This window comes from Halyomorpha halys, unplaced genomic scaffold, assembly GCF_000696795.3.
Source record: "Halyomorpha halys isolate HHAL.00 unplaced genomic scaffold, Hhal_1.1 Scaffold723.1, whole genome shotgun sequence".
Lineage (NCBI taxonomy): Eukaryota > Metazoa > Arthropoda > Insecta > Hemiptera > Pentatomidae > Halyomorpha > Halyomorpha halys.
In genome coordinates this window covers 56,506-64,801 of record NW_027110197.1, presented here as the reverse complement: position 1 = coordinate 64,801, position 8,296 = coordinate 56,506, and the positions used below count along the sequence as shown (strand labels likewise).

The window sequence follows — 8,296 nt, the reverse complement described above, 5'->3', positions numbered from 1 at the left end:
TTCAACTAAACTCAATCACTCCCACCGTTCTCCTGATTTATACCATTAATTAAATTTGCTTTTAGTATTGAAAAATAAATTAAATTTGTGAAATTAAAATTCAAGAGTTTCTGAAAAGAGAATATTAAGCGATGGCAAGCTTCAAGGAATTTGGGCGTAATTAATTTTTTGGATGAAAAAAAGGAGTATTCAACAAAAAGCTATTTCTGAGATGTTTTTAAATGTTATTTTCTTCGGCTTCTGTTAATTTAAAAAGCCCTTAATTTTTCAGTAAAAAAGGCTAATCAAATTATTGATAAATTTAATTGAAAATTTTGCAAGAATCAATTAACCTTTTTTTAATAATTAGTTCCGTTTTATATTTCATATTGTTATGATCAATCATTCTAATTATTATTTTTATCCCAAGATAAAAAAAAAGGCCCCTGGAAAGAAGTGACCTGCTAATGTAAAATGTCATAAGAGTGCTACCAATGGGTAGTTTCTCTACACGCCTGTAACACTCCATTTTAACTAAGATCAAATTTACTGAATGTATTAAATAGTAAACAGTTGTAAATTTCTATAAAGATATTAAAAAAAAAAAAAAAACCGTAATTCCTCTAACACCCCATTCTTACTTGGTAACGCAAAGAATTGTTGAAAACTAGAATATTTGCTTAGTACTTGGGCTTTGTATGGGTTGAGATCTTGGATAAATATTTCTTCTAATTGTTAACCATGAATGTTAACAACCGAATTGGCAAATAAATACTAGTTCTGTATACCTCCTCCTTTGAGGTAACGATCTATTCCATCATTCATGATAAATACTCCCATCATTCAAGGTTCGAAACAAGTGTTTTCAGGAAATAATAATAATAGTTTTGTTCTCAACAATGATATGTGTTTTCTGGAGTCCTCATTTTTTTTTTTATTCAAAAAAAAAAATTATGCAAATTGGTAATTTTTATATTTCTAGTCCTATGAAAAGGGCGTTATTTCTGTAGTCATTAGCTCTTGGCTAATCGTCACGAAATCACGTCGTCTCCATCCATTTTATTAATTTCTCCAACAGTTTTTGTGATATTGAGTTACTTGACTTTTCCATTTGGCAAACTTTACATCAAACGTTTTGATAATTAGCTAAATATTTCTTATGATCCAATAAATAATAAATACTATAATCTGATATTTTTTAAAAAACTACTCCTTTAACAACAGAAGACTCTAAAACAAATTAATTTTTTAAATATCCTATTACTAAATTCACTCGATCTCAAACAGTTTTAGAACTAAAATAAGTTTTATTTTAATAAATAATAGTGAAAGATTTCTTTTAAAAGAAAGCAGGTAATACGTTGACATGATTTTTTTATTTGGTACTGAAGTCATTTATTATTTCACCATGTTCTTCAAAATGACATGCTTCATTTTTGAAAATGACATGTTTAAATTAGTCTGCCAAGGGTTGGTTCTTTTCTTTTCTTTTTTTTTTTTTTTTTGATAAATAATTAAAGGTTTCTGCTTTTTAAAGTAATTTTTTCCACTTTGCTTGAAGTTACTTTACTTAGTCTTCCAGTTCATCGGTTACATATCTGCTAGCTATTTTCCTATAAACAATTTTTTTTTTATTAATGTAGAGGTTAATAGTTATAGTTACTGAGTGCAATACATGTATACATACATATGTTTATAAAAAACAGCCTAAACCAACTTAATTCAACTAATCTGATCGGTTTCTATAGTCGGCAAAGGGATGTTTTCGAGTGATGGTTCATTGTCTGATCTACCTGTGTGGATGAAAATAGCATTATTTATGAAGAAAAGAAAATCATTGAGATTTAATTTTGAGACCAGAGTGGGAGTTAATCTTTAACAGGAAAAAAAACAAGCTCAAGGTATATTTTTTTTATATTTGGCCGTTTTGAGCATACGGAGTAGATATCCTACAGGTTACCAACCTATTCTAGCCAGAGTGGGAATGTCGAGATTCATTCCATGGATATAAATTCATCCGCCAGGAAACAAATTTCAATACGCCAGAATCGGCTCAGTTTCTGCCTCAAGGTTACGCCTCTCGGCCATCAAGGCTTCAAAAACTAGCTCTATTAAAAAACTTTACATTACTAAACTAGAGCTTTTGATAGGTTCTAGGCTTACCAATTCTGTGCTCAAATTATTTCCTGAGGGAGTCAAGATTTTTCATTGGATGCAACTTGCAAGACTATGCAAAAAGTATCGAGTTAAAAAAATAAGAGAACTAACTGTAAAAAGATGCGGAAAACATGGATCCAGTGGACGTACCAACTCATGGTTGTTTTCCCAGACTGTTGATGTCACGATGTTATGAATTACCGGGGAAATACAGAGGAACTACAGAATGTTTTTATAGTGTTGAATATAGCTGGAAAGCAGTTACAAATTCATGACTACACTAAATTAAATCGAATACTCCGTTACTGGAAGAGACTACGAGAGGAGTTTCGGAAACGTTACGACCACTTGTATTTGGCAAGGTTGTCTTAATGGAAGAGGAAAACTTAAAAAGATACGATTGCCATGGCAAGACTGGAGTAGGTTGTGAAATAGATCAAAATCGTTTAGCTGGTGGGAGGTAATTACACGAATGTTTCTTTAGGAACGTTTTTGTGACTACCTTCAGCTTTAATTCGAAGTGGATAAAAATATGGTGACGTCACATCGCTATCGATTATTCGGATTTGTAAATAACCTTAGTAACCTCCTGTTAAAAATATTTTTTATAGAATTGTAACTATTGTGTGTAATGACTATTTTTTTCTGTTTTTAAGTTCATTGTCAAAGTAAAATATTTCCAGTAGTTTTATTGTGACTGTAGATAATATCTCTTCTCAAAATCCGTTACTCTACAACACTTTTTAGGTAATATATTTAAATTTTCATGACTTTAATCCCATAAAAGCAACATAAAAAAAATTATATCTGGAAGCTAAAGCAGTAATTTTAAGTTTCTATTAAAGGGCTGCCCTATAGAATAGCGTGAGGCTCTCCACGCACGGGTCCAACACGAACTCGAACAATCTAGCTCGCCCAATTTGAGATTTGACCTTTGTTCACGATTCGGTATATTACTTTATATATTAATAATTCATTGTTATAGCTAAAGAACTTTTAGTTCTGTTATTAGTATTAGTTATAACTACTTCTCTTACCCTCCCGGACATCATCTATTTCCACATCTCTTAACTTATACATCCCGTCTCCGCATCCTCCTGTCGACGTCTTTAACAGGAGATTGTTCACCAGTACCATCTTTCTAAGAACCGGGTCATTGCTGGACCTCAGCTGTTTCATCTTTTCTTCAGTTATGGCTGATAGGTCATGTGGTGAAATCATCTCTCGCAAACTAAGGAATTATTTTGAACAAACTACTGTCGAACATGTGTTTGATAATCAAGTTGGTTTGAATGACTATTGACTCGATAATTTGTTTCATCAAATCGTTTTATATTTTCATAGCTCCTTTTAACCATGTAGATACGGCTGGCGTACTGTTCCGTTGGATATTAGGGCGAAAGAATAGTTTAAAATTAGAATGTCTGATTGCAATAGTGACATATTAATAACCTATTTCCATCACGTCCAAAACTTTTCAGCCTTATTCGCAATCTCAAGGTATTGTAACAATAACAATACTTTAAGATCATGATAATTGTTAGGGGAAGACAACTTATTTTATTTGGAGCTAGTTTGCAATTATTTTTGGGCAAAGCCTAATGTAAAGAAAGAAGTAGTAATATTTTTTAATAAATTCTAAGGCGACTGAATCAGCATTTTTATTCTTAAATAAACATAACTATTCCAACTCTTCTATAAATTTTAAATGGATTACTGCAAAGTCTGCTATACAATAATAGCTGTTATGTGTTAATTAGATAAATACAATGGGTACCTTATCTTATTGTGGTAAGCCAGTAATTGCATTATACTAATTATAATTAAGTTCATACTTATGTCCGTTATTTATTATAAATAAAAAAAACACTAATTTTACACTAATAGATATTTAAAAAAAAAATATTAATAATGATGCTTTACATCCTTGAGTGGCTTTTGTTTTAAATCTAATTTCAAAATTTTATGTTTTTTCTAAAAATATATAAAATCCAAGTATGTGCATATAATGAGTTCACCATTTTATAATAATCACTGCCTTGTTTTAACAATGACACATCTGACAACAACAAAAATTGGTTTTATTTCAAATCGTATGTATTCCAAACATTGTTTATATTGTTTTGTATGATTCATCTTTGAGATCTCCTGGTTATTATTCTTGTTGGTAAATTGAGTTATATTGAGTTTATCCTGCTTTCCGAAAGTACTACATCTTTGCTTTCTTAAGAACCAAAGAGGAGGTAGGTACTTAGTACTGCACTGTTTACTGTGCCCACTTTTTGAACACAACATCCTGAACTACCAAATTATATACCTTATCTCAGATTTGACAAAAAAAGATTGCAATAACAATTATTTTAATTTGAAACTAGGATATTAAATTAGAAGTTTGATTAGTAATTTAAACTGCTTTATGAACCATTGTAGTTGTAATAATGGTACAAAATTACTATTATTATTTGAACGAATTCGCAATTATAATTAACTGTAATTATTAATTTCGATTACTGTTTTGCCCTTTCTCTGATTTTTTTAGACCCATTTCTCTTTCGTTATATCTAATTCCTATTTTCGACTCTTAATTCCAATGTTTATTCATAAATCATCCTCTCTTGCTTTGATGAAGAACCACTATACTTTATCTGCTTAATTATTGATTTATACTTTTGACTAAATTGTTGTAGATAAAATTTTAATTTTAAATTAGTTTGTTACTAAATAAGCATTATCAGTTTATTCTTATTAGATTGGTTGTAACAATGAGGTTTAAAAAATAAAAAAAGATTCTCCTCATTTTAAAGTTGTAATTAGAATTTTAATAGTTGTAGACAGTAATATATATTATTGTAATTTTATGAGGTTGCCTAAATAAGGAGGATAGTATTAAAAACGAAATTATAGAGAACAATAATGATAAATACCGATGAAATAATAATTAACGACGGCCACGAACAGTTGCTTTGGATTATTGAGATAAAAGTGAAGAAAATTGGAAATTTTTGAAGATTTTTTGTCACTTCACCTCATTGAAAATACAATTATAATTTTATTTATAACTAATTTTTGTCCATCGATGGTCTGAACAATATTTATTTTAATTTACCTTTGTTTTAAATATAGTTAAAAATATACTTCTTAAATATTGAAACTGGCGTTATTCAGTGAACAATATGTTCATCACAGACTTTTCCAAAAATTAAAAAAATATATATACTTTACAATAAGTTTTTTGACTGAAAACGAAATATTCTTACCGAATATTCTCTATATTGCAAATTAAAGTGCATGGTTTCGGAATTTCAGTTGGATTACCCAAGGTCCTTACGTACGTAATAAATTTCCTAATTAAAATTTAGTACGTATTTATTATTAAAACATTATTTCTATTTTTCGATAACAATGGTGATTTTTTAAACAAAATAAATGTTTGTTTGTTTTTTTAATAATTCTTTATTGAGAAGTTAAACCTCATTTCATTTGGCCAAAAGCTTTTTCAATCAGTTGCTTCTTTCAAAGCCTCAATCCCACGCCGGTCATGATTTTCAAACTTCTCAAGTGAATTACTTAACTAACAATTTGATGAACAGTAACGCACAGAACGCTGAACATTATTTTTAAAAATGCCTGAGAGTCCAAGTTTCGATAGACATCACCTTGTTTTTAATAGTTTTGAAAATTTCGAAATGTAGCTTGGTTTGTCTTCTTAATGAAGACGACTTTATAACCTCTGGTCTTCTGGAAGAGATATTTTCAATGAAGGACTCTCATAAAGTACCCAATTCTTCTTCTACTTCTGAGTTCTTCCCTTTGATGGCTAGGTCAAAGATTAAAATGAGGAATTCTGTGGTTCTCCTGAGGTTTATTGGAGTGGGCTGCATCAGTTTCCTTTGCTTGGAAAACAGCTTGCACGTTTGGAGTGTGTACTCGGCATTATGCTCACCTTCTCTACACTCGCAGAGAGGAGTGGTGCCAATTTGGATTTTTCGGAATATGGAACGGTTGTGCCCCGCTCGGGAGTTAAAAATGAGAACCTGTTGTCGTCGAGTGAGACGGTAGAAGGCATATCCGACGTCGTGATGTGGGTGACTCCTAATCCACCGTTGCCTAGTTGTGTATTTATTAAGCATCTTATATTTGATCGAGGCTGAGATTGAAATATACAATTGAACTACAGAAGCCCCCCAACTTGGCCAGCTGGTCTGCCCTCCCGTTTCCAGCAAGCGCACAGTGTCCAGGGACCCACTGTAGGATGCCCCTCTTGTGCTTGATCAGACTTTCAAGTTCCTTGGCATGTTTTCTTAAGCCTTTTTTCCACTTCGACTTGAGGGTCTGCAACAGTGATGCTGTATCAATAAGAAACATAATTTTTGAGTTTTTGTGCCTCTTTAGTGTCCTAACCAGTTTCAACGCTTCAAAAATAGCTTCTTGCTCAGTTAATAATCAAATATTACCTCTCCGTTTGTTGTTGCATTTGTTTAAATTGGAGTCCGCTCCTCTTTTGGGTAATTGTTGTTTATGTGCTCCAGGGAAAGATATATCATATCTTTCAATGATTATCATATATTAACCTCAGGAGTGTTCTCCTTGCTTTTGATACCAGGGACGATCAGACCTATTTGTGGTTTTTCAGATTCAAGCTATAGAGGGTCTTCTACTACTTTTGTTTTGAAGGATTATCTTCTACTATTTCTAAGAATCCAATTTTAAAACTATTTCTTGTTTGTCATTTTTTTCCGTACCGACGTGCTCTGGAGGGTCGAATAATCAAAAACCTCAAATATCTTTTTCAGTATTTTTTTTAAATTTTTCAAAAAAAAATTAAAGAGTTTCACTTCGAAATTCTTAAAACATTTTTTAAGAATACAAAGTAACCACCAATTCTTGACACACTTTGTCTACATAATCTAGAGAATGGATGAGGTTTTTATTACAAATAATTTATTACGTTGATCTGTTTGCGTCTTCTAGTTGGTATTATTACTGGATTCATTACATAGGGAATTTCAATCTTTGTTTTACATTACATATATATATATATTATTAGATGTGTTTTGAGATTACAATATTTAATAAATTGAATTAAGTGAATATAAATAATATTGTAATCTAAAGAAGCTTTAGACTGTATTCTACCTTCACCGTTGGTATTTTTAAATGTTTTACCTTGACATTAATAAAGGTTTTATTTATAGAGCTTCTTCTTTTTTTCCTTCTTGCATTGAACAACAGTTTATTATCGTTTGAAATTACAACTTTGAAAAAATAATCTACTTATCTTCGAGAATCACGGTTTAGTATTAACGGTTTCGGTGCTTATCGTATTTGCATATGTCTATTTTTTTCTTGTTCCAAAATTCTAACGTTGATTGTGTCTTATAACAACTGACCGTTTAAACTGTGTAAGTATTAGTGATTGCTCAAGTCATTTTGATTACCGATCCAACAATTACAGAGGAAGGCCGCTACCATACAACCTTCCCTTCCCACACTGGAGGTTCTCATATTCCCAATGTTTCCGCAATCATTTTACAAGGTCGTTCTATTAATACTTGTACAACTTCCCGTTTATATATATTGTTGTGAGCCTATTTGAACTATTTTGTCATTGGAAAACCTCAGCGTTTTCGTAACTACTGTTTCTATACCCTTTGGGTTTTCTATTGTCTTTTTTGTATTCACAGATTTTGTGTTAATTTGGACATAAACACGTTTATTCACATCTTCAATAAATATTTACCTCATGCTACCCCATAAACGGATCCATAAAATTGTTTGTATGGGATGTTAATTTATTGGATCCAACTTTCTTATGTTTTTCATCCAAGTCTAATGAAAACAAGAATCCTACTACTTAGCACGAAATCCGAAGTTCTGTCAACAATGCCTGAATGTTTACTCTGTGGTATTATCTGTTGGCGTTACAGAGGAAATGACGACCATAAACAAATCCATTATGGATAAATCTATACAGTTTGATATAGTTTTACTGCAAGCATTGAAAATTATCTATAAATTGAAAAATTTTTGATATCTTAGGAACTATTTGACAAAGAGTTGTGTAGTACGGCTCAATCTGAAGCTAGTTAAATGCACCATAAAGTTGCTTATAATCAGCATCACCGTAAGGGTAGCAATCTTTGTGATATTTCTCCTTGTT

The 8,296-nt window shown here is 31.2% G+C and overlaps 1 long non-coding RNA gene across 2 annotated transcripts; it reads right to left on the bottom strand.

Moving 5' to 3' along the window:
- Window positions 1-1,555: 1,555 nt before the first annotated feature.
- LOC136795993 (uncharacterized) lies at window positions 1,556-3,427 on the bottom strand. 2 transcript variants are annotated; one of them, XR_010843684.1, is made up of 3 exons: window positions 3,174-3,424; window positions 1,667-1,772; window positions 1,556-1,592 (listed from the first exon to the last, which is right to left on the bottom strand). It is a non-coding gene; the product is annotated as an uncharacterized lncRNA (long non-coding RNA). The 2 variants fall into 2 exon arrangements; XR_010843685.1 differs by lacking the exon at window positions 1,667-1,772 and having other exon boundaries at window positions 3,174-3,427.
- Between the last annotated feature and the right edge of the window lie 4,869 nt (window positions 3,428-8,296).